This window comes from Pieris rapae, chromosome 23, assembly GCF_905147795.1.
Source record: "Pieris rapae chromosome 23, ilPieRapa1.1, whole genome shotgun sequence".
NCBI classification, from domain to species: Eukaryota; Metazoa; Arthropoda; class Insecta; order Lepidoptera; family Pieridae; genus Pieris; species Pieris rapae.
This window is the reverse complement of record NC_059531.1, coordinates 3,090,148-3,106,945: the sequence shown is the minus strand read 5'-3', so window position 1 is coordinate 3,106,945 and position 16,798 is coordinate 3,090,148. Positions and strand designations below refer to the sequence as shown.

Below are 16,798 nucleotides of genomic sequence, written 5' to 3'. Positions count from 1 at the left end.
GTAATTTATATATTGTGTTATTTGTGTTTCTTTCAAGCAACGAAGTGTGAATAAATAAATAAATAAAATGGACTGTTTCACACCTATAGCAAGTGCCTATAAAATTTTAAATCTTCATAATATAAGTAATGTCTAAACGTGTATACTGTATATATAGGGTAAGATTGTATTTGATATCATACTATATTTGGTACATATAGAAAAAGCGGCGTACAACTCTTGACTTGACTTAAATGATCCTAATCCTTGGGATTGATTTGCTCCAGTTCAACAATTTGTATTAAAACTTGGCGATTGAAAAGAGTGGCCGAAAGTTTCTTGCCAGTTCTTCTTACCCGCTCTACGCCTGGCGAACTAGTTGTAAATGTAAATTTAATTAATTTTTTTTTACGTTCATAAGTGTACATGTTTACGTATATGAATAAAGATATTTTTGAGTTTAAATTTGAACTTCATATTTCATCTCTCTATTTTACCAGGTTGTGGGTACTTAGGTGCGACCCAGCTGTGCACCAATGTACTTTATGATTATGAGCGCATTATCACTCGCTCTCACGCAGAAGGAAAACATCGTGAGGAAACCGGCTTGGACCCAAACAATTGACGGCGTGTGTCAGACACTGTTTTTTTTAAATATGTTCTAAATAAAATCATTATAATTAAAAGTACACAATTTACAAGGCAAAAATATGAGTTCATGATACGTTTGGCTTCCTTCTGAATGTGAAAGACACTTGACTTGTGTCTACGTATTAAAGAAAAGCTGTGTAAAAAGGCTTACTATAAAGTTAGTGATTATCGATTAGATTAAGTTGATAAAAGGGCCAGGGACTAGTGCTGGGCAGGCTACTTCTAATTAATTTGATATATTTGTTTGATGATTTGCTTTTTTAAAAGAGTACCGAGAGTTTTTTACGCCGGCTTTTTCTCTCGCCCTACACCGTCTGTCTTCTTTGCCGATGAGTAGGGATGCCTACAGGTTCGAATTGATTGACGTGGAATAAGTGATACCTCGATGATCTTATGTTCCAAAATAAACGTATTTTTTTTTTATTATTTACAATCCCCTTTTTCCATTTTTTGGGTAAACTCATTATAGTTTCACTCCACTTCTTAGTACAAGTTCTGAATACTCTATTACGTCATTGTCCAAAAAATTGTCTTATAAAAAAAAACACACGTAAGAGGCTCCTAAAGAAGGTGAATACTTAATAGTGCATCAACATGGGGACGGTGAAAGAAACGATAGAGGACAGAGACTTGTCGACTACGCACTTGAACACAATTTAACTATCATCAATACATGCTTCAAGAAAAACGGTAGCCGGAGATAGACGTGGCGATCCCCAAATGGACAACACAAAAATGAGATCGACTATATACTATCCAACCAACCAAAACTATTCAATAACTTTGAAGTCCTGAATTTAAACTATCCGTCAGACCACCGATTAATTAGATCAACATTAAAAATAGCCAAACAAAAACAAAGACAGACAGAGACAAATGGGCATCTTTGGGCATCTTTGGAGGAGGCCTTCACCCAATAATGGGGTTCCTACAAATTATATTATTTAAGTATACTAAAATCTAACCAAGCTAGCTAATAATACAATAAAATAATGTAATAGTAAATATTATCTAGTAGTAAATATGATATATATAGTAGCAAATATTATATAAGTAGTATATTAATAACAATAAATAAAATAGTTATAGGTAAATAATATAGAAAATAAATAAAAATAAGATGGTATTAATTTTAATTAGATAAGTAAGCGCTTGGAGATGGGCCAATGTAAAAAGTTATATTTGTAGGAAATAAAAAGGCTTTTTATTTTATTTTATTTTATTTTATTTACAATCTTCCCTTATGTTTTTTTTGTTAATTATAAACTTTAATTTTTTGGCACAAAAACATGGCAAAACAACGTTTGCCGGGTCAGCTAGTATATATATATGTTACAGTCACAGTGATTAAACAGATTTTATACATAATGACTGGTCATTATATATAATAACAAAATTGACTAGACAATATGATAAATTTATCACTTCATCCGGATATTATTCATAATAGCGGGTCAAAGTTATCCAAAGTAATAAATACGGTCTAACTGACTTGTTACCCCTCCCGCTCTTCATCCCGCTGTGAGCTTTTCTAGAAAATTGCTAGTTAATGTGATTAATTCCGTGTCAATTATCACTTTATCTAAATTGAGTAGACATTATAAATAATGGCTAGATAATATACATAATATCCAGATTAATTACTTTGGCTGTAACATATATACCAATCTCTACTCAGCTGGAGAAAGTATACTTCGAATCACGCATGGTAGGGATAAGAAAAAGATGGCGCGTAACGGAAGAATGTCACGCGTAACGAAAAAATGTTACACTAAACTTTTTTCCAACCCCGATAAAGAAGTTTCACTTCAAAATAATATATTCCCTTTATATAAATCCTACTATAGATATAATAAGAGTTAGAGAGTTATATACTCTCCAGTCTTTTTTTGGGCATTGGTTATTTACGATTTATTTCGTACATTACCAGTATAGCGTTATTATATTTTGTCAGGATCAAAATAGTGGGCGGTAGGTAATACATGAGACTTGAGCCCACACGGGACAGGCGTGGATTATTGCGGATTTTCAATACATATTTTCCCGAGAGCATTCCCTTTATTTCCTTTGGCTTTTCTATGCATAATTGAACTGAGAAATATCGACCATTTTGGTCAGATTTTCATCGAACATATTCATACACTTATGAACGTCAAAAAAGAAATATACATTGAATGCTTCTAATTTTACATTTACTGCCAGTTCTCAAATCAAGAGCGTAGAACGGAAGAGAAGAACTGGCAATAAAATCTCCGCTATACTTTTAATTCGCCAAGTTTTTTTCTCGAATAAAAAAATTAATTTAAAACAAAGATTTGTACTCTATCAGCAGGAGAACAACACGCAAATACGTAGTAGAAACAACTAATATCACCCCATACACGAATTCAAGTACAACCAGTCACCACAAGTAGCACGCGTTCACGAGTATGACGCATGGCCAGCCATCGGCCCCCTCGCTATATTTTAGGAAGAGAGACAACCCGGCGCATGGACGCCTACAGTAACTGTAACATATTTAGTTGTTTCTCTGTTTCCGGGGTAATTTTTTTTTGGTACCAGCGGTTATTGTATTGACAGCTTAGCACTGCAACAATTTGCAAATTACAAATGCGTGGCCGGCAATCTACTGATTTACTTACATTCTCATTTTTGAATACTACTTTTGTAATTTATTTTCTTTTGTATTGCATCGCCATTCATGAATCTGTGAGATTAGTTTTTAAGTTAACAAATAAAATTGTTATTTTTTTTTGTATTACTTCTGATTGAGGTTTTATATAAGATTTAGTTACGCACTAATTGCACTTATATTTTTCCCCTTACTATGGTTGCCTAGAAGAGATCACTTCTTAGCGATAAGGCCGCCCTGCTTTTAATTTTTATGTATATTTATGTTTGTTGTTGTTGTTATATTTATTGTTTTTTTTGTAATAAATATGGCGAAACGTTTATAAATATCTGGATTCCTTAAAGATTGTCATGTTAATAAAGGACTACACTAAATCATAATATGTTGCATTAGAAAACCGCTGTGGTTTGTATGCACTACCAACCATAGCAGTCTTGTTCAGGAGATTTTTATATTCTGACTGGGTATTTATTAGCCACGGTAGCAAAAACCTCAGTGATCTCTCGGCGTATTCGTTGTTTGCTCTCGATGTACAAAGCAGTATTAAAAATTGGAATTTCTTCATTTTTATATGAGTCGAGCATTAATTACAGACTTATATATATATATAACTGATATATATATATATAAGTCTGTAATTAATGACTGACTCGCAAAGCGCGTTGTAAAGTGAAAGTTTGGTTTTAAATGGAATACTTTTAGTATTGTTGTTTGCACCTCACGAAAAACTGATTTCATTTCCTTTTTGTGGATAAATTAGTTCTAGAATTTTTGTTACTAAAATTTAATTTAATTATCACACAAATTGTGGCACTACAACCTAGGTCTAGGTCCTAGGTAGCGATTCTTAAAAGGCCTTGGCAATGTGTGCGGCTGTATCACTTAACATCAAACACCTTCTGTGCTTGATGCTGAAGACTTCGAGTCTAGGGCATGGTGAAGTGTGATGTGTACAAAAGGCAATTCGTGCATAGCCAATGTGACGTTAGAAATGCAAACAACTATTACTAATAAGTTGAAATAAAATACTAAATTCAGTTCAGAAATAGCTTTTAATTCCAATTCACCTTCAATCTTATTGTTTTGATTGAATCGTTCTACCGTAACGACTTATCTGATTTTCCTTCAGCGTTGATTATTTTAGATAAATGTGTCCTAAGTACGAGAGAATTTTTTTTACTTACTTACAGATTTGATTAATTTAAAATACATTTATATATGCCCTCTGGCAAAACCTCGAAATTCGAATGTGATTATTGCCTTTGACATGCTGTTTACATGGACACAATAAATATTCCACTGCGAGGCAATTGTAGCCAAAGTGGAAAAGCAAGAGATGTGAATGAGACGCAGAAACTTTTTTATGATCTTTCGATAATATTACCTTCGAGACGAGAAACTCTCTCCTTCTAAATGGGCCTTCTGGGGATCGCACAGAAAAGGTTGGGAAATACTGATCTACCCCAAACTAAACTAATGAGTAATTTAAGTCTGACTACTTTACTTTACTAAAAATAATATTTAATAATAGAAAGTGTCTAATAACACTACTTACAGCCTCTATTAAGGGCGAAACTCTTTTCTTGTGTTTAATTTTTTCACTTAATAAATTGGTGAATTATTACTAATTCAAATGATTTTGTCATTTTCAGCCTTCTCATGATGGAGGCTGTTATAGTGAATGTACTGGAGGCCACTCCTTTGATTACTTTTTTTGAATTTTTAGATTATTTGTATCTGTAGTTAACAGCCACACAGCTGGCAAAAGTCTATACAGGACATGTATACGTAGATGATGTACTGATAACATAACATGCCTAATCAGCAACCAATACATTACTTGTAATCAAATTTAACCTAACCGAATTTATACATAAAAAAATAATTCAATTCGACTTAGGGTCCTTCAAGAAAAGAGCGTACAAGTTCTTAAAAAGCTGGCAACGCACTCGCGAGCCCTATAGCACAGAGAGTGTCCATGGGCGACGGTATCACTTAACATCAGGTGAGGCGCCTTCCCGTTTGCCCCTGGTCTATAAAAAAAAATAAAAAATAATCGTCTAAATGAACTTCTCTTTGCATACAAATATTCTGATACAAAATAGACTAGAACCTACTTTAAACAAAAGCCTGGTAAATTACGCATCGGGAGAAGGATATTTTAGTCTTGATAGGTTTACCGTAAAAGCCTTCCGTGAGTATCGAATGAAATTATCTATCTATCTCTTTTATAAATATGTAATTAGAATCACCAAGAGACAATGGAAAGAGAGATGCGCTATTTCAGTGATCATAGTCGTATCTTACAGATGAAAAAAAAAGTGTTCAGTATTCATTCATTATAAGTATGCATTACAATGTATGAACTTTTTCTACAGCTGCGATACTTTTTGACATTCAACACCTTCGGTCTTCAGTTACCACGCACGCTGTAAAGCACGCGAAACGTCGGGAAAATGTAAATTATTTATTTATTAACACTTCGTTGCATTAGATAAAAGGAAAAAATAATAATAATAAACATAATTTGATGAAAAGCAACTGGCGGCCTTATCGCTTTGGAGCGATTTCTTCCAGGCAACCACTGTGAGTAAAGGAATTAAAAACAGGATTAAATTACATAAGGTAGGCAAGAAGTGCAAAAATAGATATTACAAATACAATAAGAAGGAAAAAAACATACTTAACAGAACCAAAAAAAAATTAACTAAACTGATATAGGATACATAAAAAAAAACAAAAACACAATATTATTATTATGTAAAATAATTATAAGTTTATAGCAAATCCAAGTTTTAATCCGTTATAAAAGCGATTTCTTTAAACGTATTTTATTCTTATTATTATATTAATTATTTCGATAGGAACCAGGTAAGTCAGGTAATCAAGGACCAGGGTAGCTTCTATAAGGGGAATATTTTCCAATTACCAGAATCGTTATCCCGCATAACGAACGTAACGAGAAAAACTTTGGGTAACATTTGTGTCACACAATTTAATGTATGTCTTTTTAAATATTTACATAATCATGTGTCATTTAAGGACATTCTATCTTAGTTTATATGAATGACCCATTTGTCTATAATACCATTTATCTTATTTTTTGTTTTTTTTTTATAGAACAAGGGGCAAACGGGCAGGAGGCTCACGTTTTGTTAACTGATACCGCCACCCATGGACACTCTCAATGCCAGAGGGCTCGCGAGTGCGTTGCCGGCCTTTCAAGAATTGGAACGCTCTTTTAAAGACCCTAAGTCGAATTGGTTCGGAAATACTTCAGTGGGCAGCTGGTTGCACAAAGTGGTGGTGCACGGCAAAATCTGCCTTGAAAAACGCGCTGTTTTGGAACGCGGCGGACGTCGAGGTGATACGGGTGGAATTTCGTATTCTGCCTCGACGTCCGATGATGAAACTCAGCTGCAGGTATCTTAATATTAAATTACGCATCATGTTATTTGTCCGCTATGGACACCTAAACTACTGAACCGATTTCAATAAAATGTGCACACCATGTGTAGTTTGATCTAACGGATATGTAATAATAAATTCTACTGTACGTGAGTATGTCACTGAACTCCTCTTAAACGGCTATACCGTTTTCAATGTTTTTTTGTATGTGTTTGGGTGGAGCCCTGCATGGTTTTAGATTCACAAATGAACCCGGCAGATGGCGCTGAAGTCGGTTCTTTTATACTTTGTTTAATATCCTAATCGCTAGAAATATCATATGTCTGTCTGATCCGCTAGTATAATATATGTTATACAACATCGTTCGATTTGCTAATATCCCCATAGGAATCTAATTAAATTTACCTAAATGTACGTAAGTCACTGGAGATGGTTTGAGACTAAATCCCGTGTATATGGATATATATATATAAGTATATATATGTAAAATAAATTTAAAATCGCAACTATCCAATTTTGATTGTTAACCAATATTCTATTTTACTATTTACTCTGTGGTACGATAAACTGTATTGAATATTGACATACGAGACTATACTTACACGTTTTTTAATCCCGCCATTAATGATAAAAACTCCAAAGTACCCTTTGTCTCTTTCTGTCAAATAGCGCTCACCTTGTAGTGAAAAGAGACGCAAAACTGGGCAATTTTATTTTTAATATCTGTTATTTTAACACCTTTAAATATAGGTTTAGTGTTAATAAATCTTGCAATCAAGTGAGAATTGTATGAATTGACTGGTATATAAAATACATGTAAAGAAATTAATATAAAAAACCAAATGTTTAATTAAAATATAGTCCCATCTAGCAAATGCCATAACGATATCCTTGTGTGAACATTATCCTTTTAAAATTTAAAAAAAAATGAAACTTAATAAGAATTTTTATGTTGTATGTATTTATTTATTTACAGAAATACACACAGCTTATATTAAAATTTAATATAAGCTGTTTATTTTGTGCCGATTCCCAAAAAATTAGGACAAATCTAAAACACTTTAAAATGTTCAGAAATATACAATGATTTTTGGTATTCAAGTATAAAACGATATACCAAGATATGCATTGAAATTATGTAGTATTGTTTAATCATCTAAATGATGATGATAAATTAAGATGATTTCACTGGCAGTCATAATTTCGTCAGCTTGTAAATACATAAAACTAAGCTAACATGTGTAATCTAAAACTATATATTTTGTTTTCGTCACATTTCATGAATTTATTTTTATTAATATATATGACTAACATCAGTCATGGAATAAAAATATGTTTTAACAGATTTAAGTCTCACTGCGATGGAATACACAAATTTCAAAAATTCTCGTGATTAAAAATACAATATAGTTTTTTTTCTTTGCGAAATTTTTAATACAATTATTAATAATAATAAGTATAAACTTATACCAAAAAATATCTAAAATTTCCGTTATTCAATTTCGTTTAAATAACTTAACTATAACTTTTATTACAAACGTGGTTTTGTCTTGGCGATATTTTTAAAACAATTTTGTTATTCTAATAGCCTAATTGATAGTTTTAAAAAATATCAAAATTCTCGTAATTAAAATTTTTGTTGAAATAATAAAACTTTTATAATTACAAACGTGTCATTATCTTGGCTAAATTTTTAATCAAATTTTTATTATTCTAATAGTCTAAACGATGGTTTAGAAAAAAATCTTGTAATTAAAATTTTTGTTGAAATAAAAATACTTTTATACAAACGTATAAAACGACAATACGAAGAATTAAAAAAAAAATTCGTACTTACATTCAATAAATACGAAAAATTTCAATACTTTTAATACTTTCCGCTTCCATTTAAAATAGAAATTAACTAATAAATATCTAATATTTCTACATATAAATATATAAATGACTCACCGTATTAAATTGAACTAACAAAAACCACAGACACAATAAACTTCAAAACTTTTGCCGTTCGCAAAGTTACGCGAGCATAGTGCGCCAAACTAGTGTCCCGTTCAAATGGTGCGGCTTGCTTATATTCTGTGGAAACGCCGAGCACGCATGCGCACCTGTCATTCATCAAATCACAATGACCGCCTCCGCGACGGTCATCTCAACTGTCAATTTTTAATCAAATTTGAATATGGAAATCGTCCGATGTAATTGTGGCGTCATACTCTGTACGGAAGTTTTTAATTTATTCATAATAGTCTGTTACAGAAAATTAAAAAAAAAAGTGGAAATGTTTTTGAGGAATAGCGTATTAAATTAAAATCAGATGCGTTACATCCTATTAGGTCTAGGCCTCAGATTTATGTTTAAACCTATCTCAGGGATTCTTTACCAATGGGTAATCTTAACAATACTTAAAAGGCCGGCATCGCACTCGCGAGCCCTCTGGCTTTGAGAGCGTCCATGGGCGGCGGTATCACTTAACATCAGGTGAGCTTCCTGCCCGATTGTTTGTTCTATTAAAAAAAGGGATAAAAGTCGCAGGGTGAAGCGACTAGCCGCTGCTAAATTTTCTATCACTGAAAATAAATTTGTGGGACTCATCGCCTCACAATTATCACCGCTATATGTAATTTTTTCATTGTTAAATGATTGATTTTCTGACGTTTTGGATGTTCATGGACAGCGGTAGTAATCTATGAACTTCATTCGGGGAATAGTAAGAGAAAGAGAGAGAGTGAATGCTTCCTATTTTCATTTCGTCATGAGGAGACACATTTTTTTGTATAGAGAAAAGATACAAGATAAACAAGGTGACAATCATACACTTCCATCCGTATCATCTCTACGTGTATAGTTCTAGAACTGCCATTTTGCATCGCACCACTACTATGTGGAACCAGCTGCCCAATGAAGTATTTAAACCAATTCAACTTAGGTCAGTCAAAAAAGAGCGTACTTTTTTTTTATATAACCGTGGCAAACGGGCAGGAGGCTCACCTGATGTTAAGTGATACCGCCGCCCATGGACACTCTCAATGCCAGAGGGCTCGCGAGTGCGTTGCCGGCCTTTTAAGAATTTGTATGCTCTTTTCTTGAAGGACCCTAAGTCGAATTGGTTCGGAAATACTTCAGTCGGCAGCTGGTTCCACAAAGTGGTGGTGCGCGGCAAAAACTGCCTAGAAAAACGCGCAGTTGTGGAACGGTGGACGTCGAGGTGATACGAAAGTACCTCTTAAAATCTCGCATTTACGGAATTCTCGCAATTTCTGGCAACGTGTCCATTGGTTATCACTGAACATCAACACTTCTATAAACATTCTAAAGTGCGAATTATTTAAATAATACTTAAAAGAAAAATAGCGATTTTACTTCACGATTTTTACTATACATCACATCCATAGAAGTTTTGGAAAACAATATTCCTATTTTCGAGTACATAGAAATTAGTACATAAACTACATTTAAAAACAACTTACATAACACTGTTGTAACGAAACTAGATAAAATCGATGAATCGACAATGAACTTTCAAGGATTTGTAAAACATTGATGTGCCTATATCGTAACACTGTAATACATACTAGCGAACATATTACAAATACAATTTATAATGTAAATCCCGTAAAAAAATTTTCTTTACATACGCTCGTTGAAGGAAATCGTATGAAAACCTTAAATTAGACGGCGTGTTGTGTTATATTACTTGCTACGCTGTCACGTGATCATTTTTCTTAATAGGAATAATTTTAGAAATCTAGTGGCATATATGAGACCACAGGTTTTTAAGTTCCCTTAAAGCAAGTGATTAAATTAAACAACATTAATTAAATTAAAGGCAGTGGTAGCCTTTAGGTGTTCGCCAATAAGGTGAGAATTTATAGTGACGATATCAAAGTCAATGTAAAAAAATCATTTATTCAGATAAGAAACACAATGTAGACTTATGAACGTCAAAAAAATAAACATTAAATGCTTCTAATTATACATGTACTGTTGCATTTAGTTAAGACGGACGGTTTAACGGAAGATAACAACTGGCAATAAACTCTCCGCCCCTCTTTTTAATCTCGGTGTTCGGTGTTAGGCAGACAGAATCTGCCTATAAGAAAAAACGAAAAATCACAAAACAGATACAAAAATCTAAAGCACAATGGGTTGAAACTGAATTTATATATGGAATATTCAATTCTTTGTAAGATAAAATATTGCCCAAACTAGACTTTGTTATTTTTAATTTGCGAGTCTCAATTGAACTGTCATAAAAGGACACTCAGGAAAAAACTCAACGAAGCAAAGTAAATATCATTTTTCGTAACGAAAATCCAATTAATTATCTCTAACGGTAGACTAATTATTAAACAGTGCTATTAAATATCCGATAAAATTACTGGTAAAGAAGCTTAAAATATTCATTTTATTTGCTGCAAGATTTTTTTTTATATAGAACAGGGCGCAAACGGGCAGGAGGCTCACCTGATGTTAAGTGATACCGCCGCCCATGGACACTCACGACGCTAGAGGGCTCGCGAGTGCGTTGCCGGCCTTTAAAGAATTTGTACGCTCTGTTTCTGAAGGACCCTAAGTCGAATTGGTACGGAAACACTTCGGTCGGTCGGTTTTTATTTATTTATTCACACTTCGTTGCAAAGAAACACAAATAACACTGTACATAAAAATTACAAGGGATGCAACGACCTTATAGCTAATAAGCGATCTCTTCCAGGCAACCGTAGTAAGAAAAGAAGAACAAATAAAAATTATGAGTACAAGAAAAAAATATTTATATATAGAATTTTTATCTATACTAATATTATAAAGAGGAAAGGTTTGATTTTTTGTTTGTTTGTATGAATTAAATAGGCTCCGAAACTACTTGGCAGATTTGAAAAATTCTTTCACTTTTGGAAAGCTACATCATTCCTGAGTGACATAGGCTATATTTCATTTTCAAAAAAAATAGGCATCCTTACTAAAATTACGATAACATTAACATTTGTTTATTATTTGATACAATTCTAACAGATGGCGCTGAGTTAAAGGTAGTTTAGTTTAGGTCTGTGTCGTGGTACCAACGTTTCACATAAGTTCTCCTACGGTTTCCCTTGATTAATTTACTACTATGTAATATAACAAAAACCTTAGCCACAGCAACGCTTGGCCGAGTCTTCTAGTTAATAAATTAATTAATCTAGAGAATAACAAAAAATAGAATAAATTTTTACAACTAAACCTTTAGTTTCTTTCATAATTAAATTTCATGAACCCTCTGGCATTGAGAGTGTCCATGGGCGGCGGTATCAGCAGGTGACGTCACCTTGAAATTATTATTATTATTTTAAGCCTTCTACGCTGCGGCGTTCGTAAGCCTACGAAACGAAAGAGCTTCATTAATATTAATAAATAAACGTCCTTTTATTTTAAAGAATATATCAAAAACTTATTCATAAGAATTCTTTTTGTGGCTATAAATATATTCTAATAATAAATGGGTAAATTATAGTTTTAGTTTCAATTACTAATAAAATTCAAGTACTTATATATTATGTGACTAAATTAAAAAAAAAATCTCGGGTATCCTTTACTAATAATGGCGTTGTTTGTTCCTTCATATTAAATATTATATATTATAATCTATCAATCAATCAATCTTAGAACTGTGAATTGTAAAACTGTGCTTTATGTTTCTGTTTCAATGTGTGGCTTTTGTGTAAAATATAATTATTTGAATATTGTTTAATAGCTGTAGGAATACTTTAATAAAATAAATAAATAAATTATTTCATTGCATGAACCCCTGATGGAAAACCCTGGCTAGAACCCCAGACTGGAACCGCTGACTGGAACCCCTGATTTTAACCCCTGACCGAAACCCCTAACAGGAACCACTGACAGGAACCGCTAACTAGAAGCCCTGACTGTAAACGACTGCCCTCATTGGAAGACTTCCAATGTTTTCATTAATCTCCACATTTCTAAACCAAGTAATGTTCAGTTCAAATTCAAAATCATTTATTTCAGGAGAACGAAGAGCTGGCAGCTACCTCGCACAAAGAATTAGTCTAGGTATTCAAAGGGGGAATAGTATCTTCGGAACCTTGCCTAAAGGGACTCCTTTTAATAATATTTTTTAATATTTCTCTTATATACGAGTACATTATATGAACTACAATTAATTATATACACATAGGTAACATAAAAATTCATATTTAATACAGAAATAACATAATACATAAAAATATATCTAATAACTAACCTTAAAATTTAATTATTAAAAAATATTATTAAAAGGAGTCCCTTTAGGCAAGGTTCCGAAGATACTGGCAGCGTTCCCCCTTTGAATAGCTAGACTAATTCTTTGTGCTAGCTGCCAGCTTTTCGTTCTCCTGTGATGTCGACTAACCTTTTTGATAATTAATTAATTATATTATATTAATTTCAATTCCTCGTTCATATATCGACAAATGTACAATCAATATTTTGTTTTATTGATGTAGGTAACATAATGTACACTTATGAACGTCAAAAAAGTATATACATTAAATGCTTCTAATTTTACATTTACTGCCAGTTCTTTGTTTCCATGTCAATTGATTTTACTTACGTCCTTACGACTTTGTGATGTAGCCAGTGTTCGTTCTTTGTCCATTTTAGTTTGAGAGCATGATCGACTGGATTATTGTTAAAATAAATAAGTGGCGCTACAACCTTTTTTTAGATCTTGGCCTCAGGTTTCTGAATCTGTTCCATGATCATTTATTAATCTAATAGCGAGCTGCAGTGCCTGACACACGTCGTCGACTTTGGGGTCTAAGACATGTCGGTTTCCTCACGATGTTTTCCTTCACCGTTCGAGCAAATATGAAATGCACACATAGAAAGAAAGTCCATTGGTGCACAGCCGGGGATCGAACTTACGACCTCAGGTAAGAGAGTCGCACGCTGAAGCCACTAGGCCAACACTGCTCCGGATTATTGTTAATAATATGTAAATATTATTATGCTCTCAAAATAAATCTACTTAATAACCTTTAGATAAGATTAGGGACCTATAATCCTCTTGACTCATGATTTATATACGCCTGCTAAAGTATATTTTTAACAAAATAATATAACTCGATAATGCTCGATTGGGTTTTTCACTAAGAGTTATCAACAAAGGAGGGTTTTTACGGTAATTATCATGATCTCCCATGATTATCCGGCCCATTTTTGACGTACTGGAGGAGAGTCAACTGTCTATCCTGGTGGATGCTTTTAAAAAACACAAAAAATATTCTAACTGTGCAACAATAGTTTAATTAAAACCCTTCAAAGGCATAGACCGTTTTATATAGTTTATATTATATCGTAGTTTTATATAACTTAAGCTTAAACTAAAATAAAATAACTAAAATATATTATTAATAGGAGTCCCTTTAGGCAAGGTTCCAATACTGGCAGCGTTCCCCCTTTGAATAGCTAGACTAATTCTTCGTCCGAGGTAGCTGCCAGCTCTTCGTTCTCCTGTGATGTCAACTAACCTTTTTTGCTAATTCCTAAAAGCCTTACAGCACTAAGACCCCACGGACCAAGGGTCTCGACACCGAATGGGACTAAATCATATTCGATAGCACCCTACATTTGCAGGTTTTAGCTTTTTCAGTCGCATCACAAGCCACACCAGATCTGCTGTTGGTTCCTTATAAAATATATGTTATGTAGAAATTATTGTCAAATTTACGTGTCGAAAAGAAGAGACTAGCTGACTACAATAATGTATCTTGTACTAATGTATCTTGTAAGAATAGAAATGTATTAACTATGGTGGAGCCCTCCCACAACATTGCTGTGCCTAACCAAGGTCCTTATTGTAATAAATTATAACGTGTAAAATATTTATATAAGGAATGCAATAAAGATTTGAGTTTGAGTACACAGGAAATCCTAATGTGGGGGCCAGTGCACTTTATGTACTCTGTGTCACTTTATACGACTGTCAGATCGTGCGGCTTGAACCGCAAAAATGTCGACTATTCAATCATTGGCCGTTAGTTAGCGATTAGTTTCAAGATGGAAGTCGAAGAGGAACTAAATATCCTTTTATTGTGTATAATAATGGGATAATAAATTTCTTCCTTTCTTTCTTCTTCTTTCCTTTATTTATTAACACTTCGTTGCATTACATAAAAGGTAAAACAAAAATATGGCGGCCTTATCGCTTTAGAGCGCTTTCTTCCAGACAACCACTGTGGGTAAAGAAAAAAAACCACTGTGAGTAAATTACATAAGGTAGGTAAGAAGTGCAAAAATACATATTATAATACAATAAGAAGGAAAAAAAATAACTAACAGAAACAAAAAGAAATAAAAATAAACTAAACTGATATAGGATACATAAAAACAAAAAGTAAAAAGTGCACATTAATCATGATAATCTAATTCAAAATCGGTCTCACGTCAGTTAGTAGTTAGAACGCAAGTAACGCAAGGAACGCAAGGGATATGACGTGGTGTGATAGCTAGAGAACACTATTTTCTTTGAACTATATTTTATCTTCTCTCGTGTACCTATTCTTGTACAAGAAATATTCCATTAAACTCTCCAATCGTCTGAATGTCGTCCCATAAAGAAAGTCAATTTTAGCGATTTTAATATTGATGAGATTCCAATAAAAAATATTAATTGCTGCCTTGTTGCCTCATAAAAAATTCAGGGCCGTTACGAATTCCTATTGTAGGTAAAATTGAGACTATTAGCGGGATTATTTTAATATTACTTCATTTACACACGTTGTATTTACAATAGTCTTAACGTACCAATATTATTCATATTATATATAGACTAGATCTAGACTTAAAAAAATGAGTGTGTATACTTATACAGTACACGCGTTAGAAGTTATACTTCTTTGGCGTATGGAAAAAAAGTTACTAAAATGCATTAGTGATTAAAGATAAATATTAAAATTAATAAGATGTGAATTTAAGTTGTAAATGTAATTGGAAAAGTATTTCAGGGAATTATCAAAAAAGTTAGTCGACATCACAGGAGAACGAAGAGCTGGCTGTATCTTCGGAACACCTTTTAATAATATTTATTAAGTATTAAATTTTAAGATTAGTTATTAGGTATATTTTTATGCATTATGTTATTTGTTTTGAATAAATTGGAAAAGTAATAGTAAAATTGAACCTTCTAATATTTTTGACGTTTATTTGTTGAACATCAGGTGCATGAATGTAATTTGATTTGAATAACTAATGTGATAATTGTGAGACGACAAAAAAAATCGTGTATTTATGTGATACCATTTTACTGTGGGTTTTTTTTACATAGAACGGTATATTTTCATTAAACGGCTCATAAGAAGAACTGCTTCATAATTCTTAACCTAGATGTCAGCAGGCCGAGGCGGTTGACATGTGGTTGGCTGAGTAACCAATTGGAGCAATTCTTTGAACGCAGAGAGAGAGAGAGAACGCAAAGAGTTAATAGTTCAGTCAAATTGACTGTATGGCGTTTCATCGGAGACCGTTTTATGTGAGGAGACCTTTACCTAATATCAGGTGAGCTTCCTGCCCGTTTGCCCCATGTTCTATAAAAAAAAACCTCTACTACTGACGTTATTGGATCTAGGTAATTGCATTGAATTACTATAAAAAAATGTTTTTCCTATTAGTCTAAGATCCGGGATTAGAAAAATATACCCTCATCTGTTATTTAGATAAAACAATTTTTTATAAGCTGATTTCAATATCATGAACTTATAAAAACAACCTCTGCCATCATAAGCCTGCTGCAATTAATAGTAATAAAATAATTAACAACTCATTTATTTTTTATTTTACTTTCTCATGTTAGTTACATGTAGTAAGTTAAAACCGTCTATATTTTATATTATATACCTCACTGTAGTAGACACCCATCTCTATGATTGCTATACTTACCTGCAGCCAGGTGAGAATAGATAAATAAATGTAGCTTATTTCCCTCACATGTTTATTAAAAAAAACCTAAGTACAATAATAATCGGCGTAACTTACTACATGTAACTAACATGAGAAAGTGAAAAATAAAAATATATTAGTTGTTAATTAATTAATTACTATTAATTGCAAAAATCAACCAAATAATCCAACCAAATCAGAAAGTTGCAC

The 16,798-nt window shown here is 32.8% G+C and overlaps 1 protein-coding gene across 3 annotated transcripts in view; it reads right to left on the bottom strand.

The window, feature by feature from the left end:
* The window catches only part of LOC111002113 (diuretic hormone 45), a 70,589-nt gene extending 61,869 nt beyond the window's left edge, over window positions 1-8,720 (bottom strand). For 2 of the 3 annotated variants that reach the window (XM_045633558.1, XM_045633559.1), the window contains exon 1: window positions 8,621-8,704. The gene's annotated coding sequence lies outside the window, so the exon portion shown is untranslated. Of the gene's footprint in view, window positions 1-8,620 lie in introns of all 3 variants that reach the window. The other variant, XM_045633557.1, reaches the window with a different exon arrangement.
* Window positions 8,721-16,798: the final 8,078 nt, after the last annotated feature.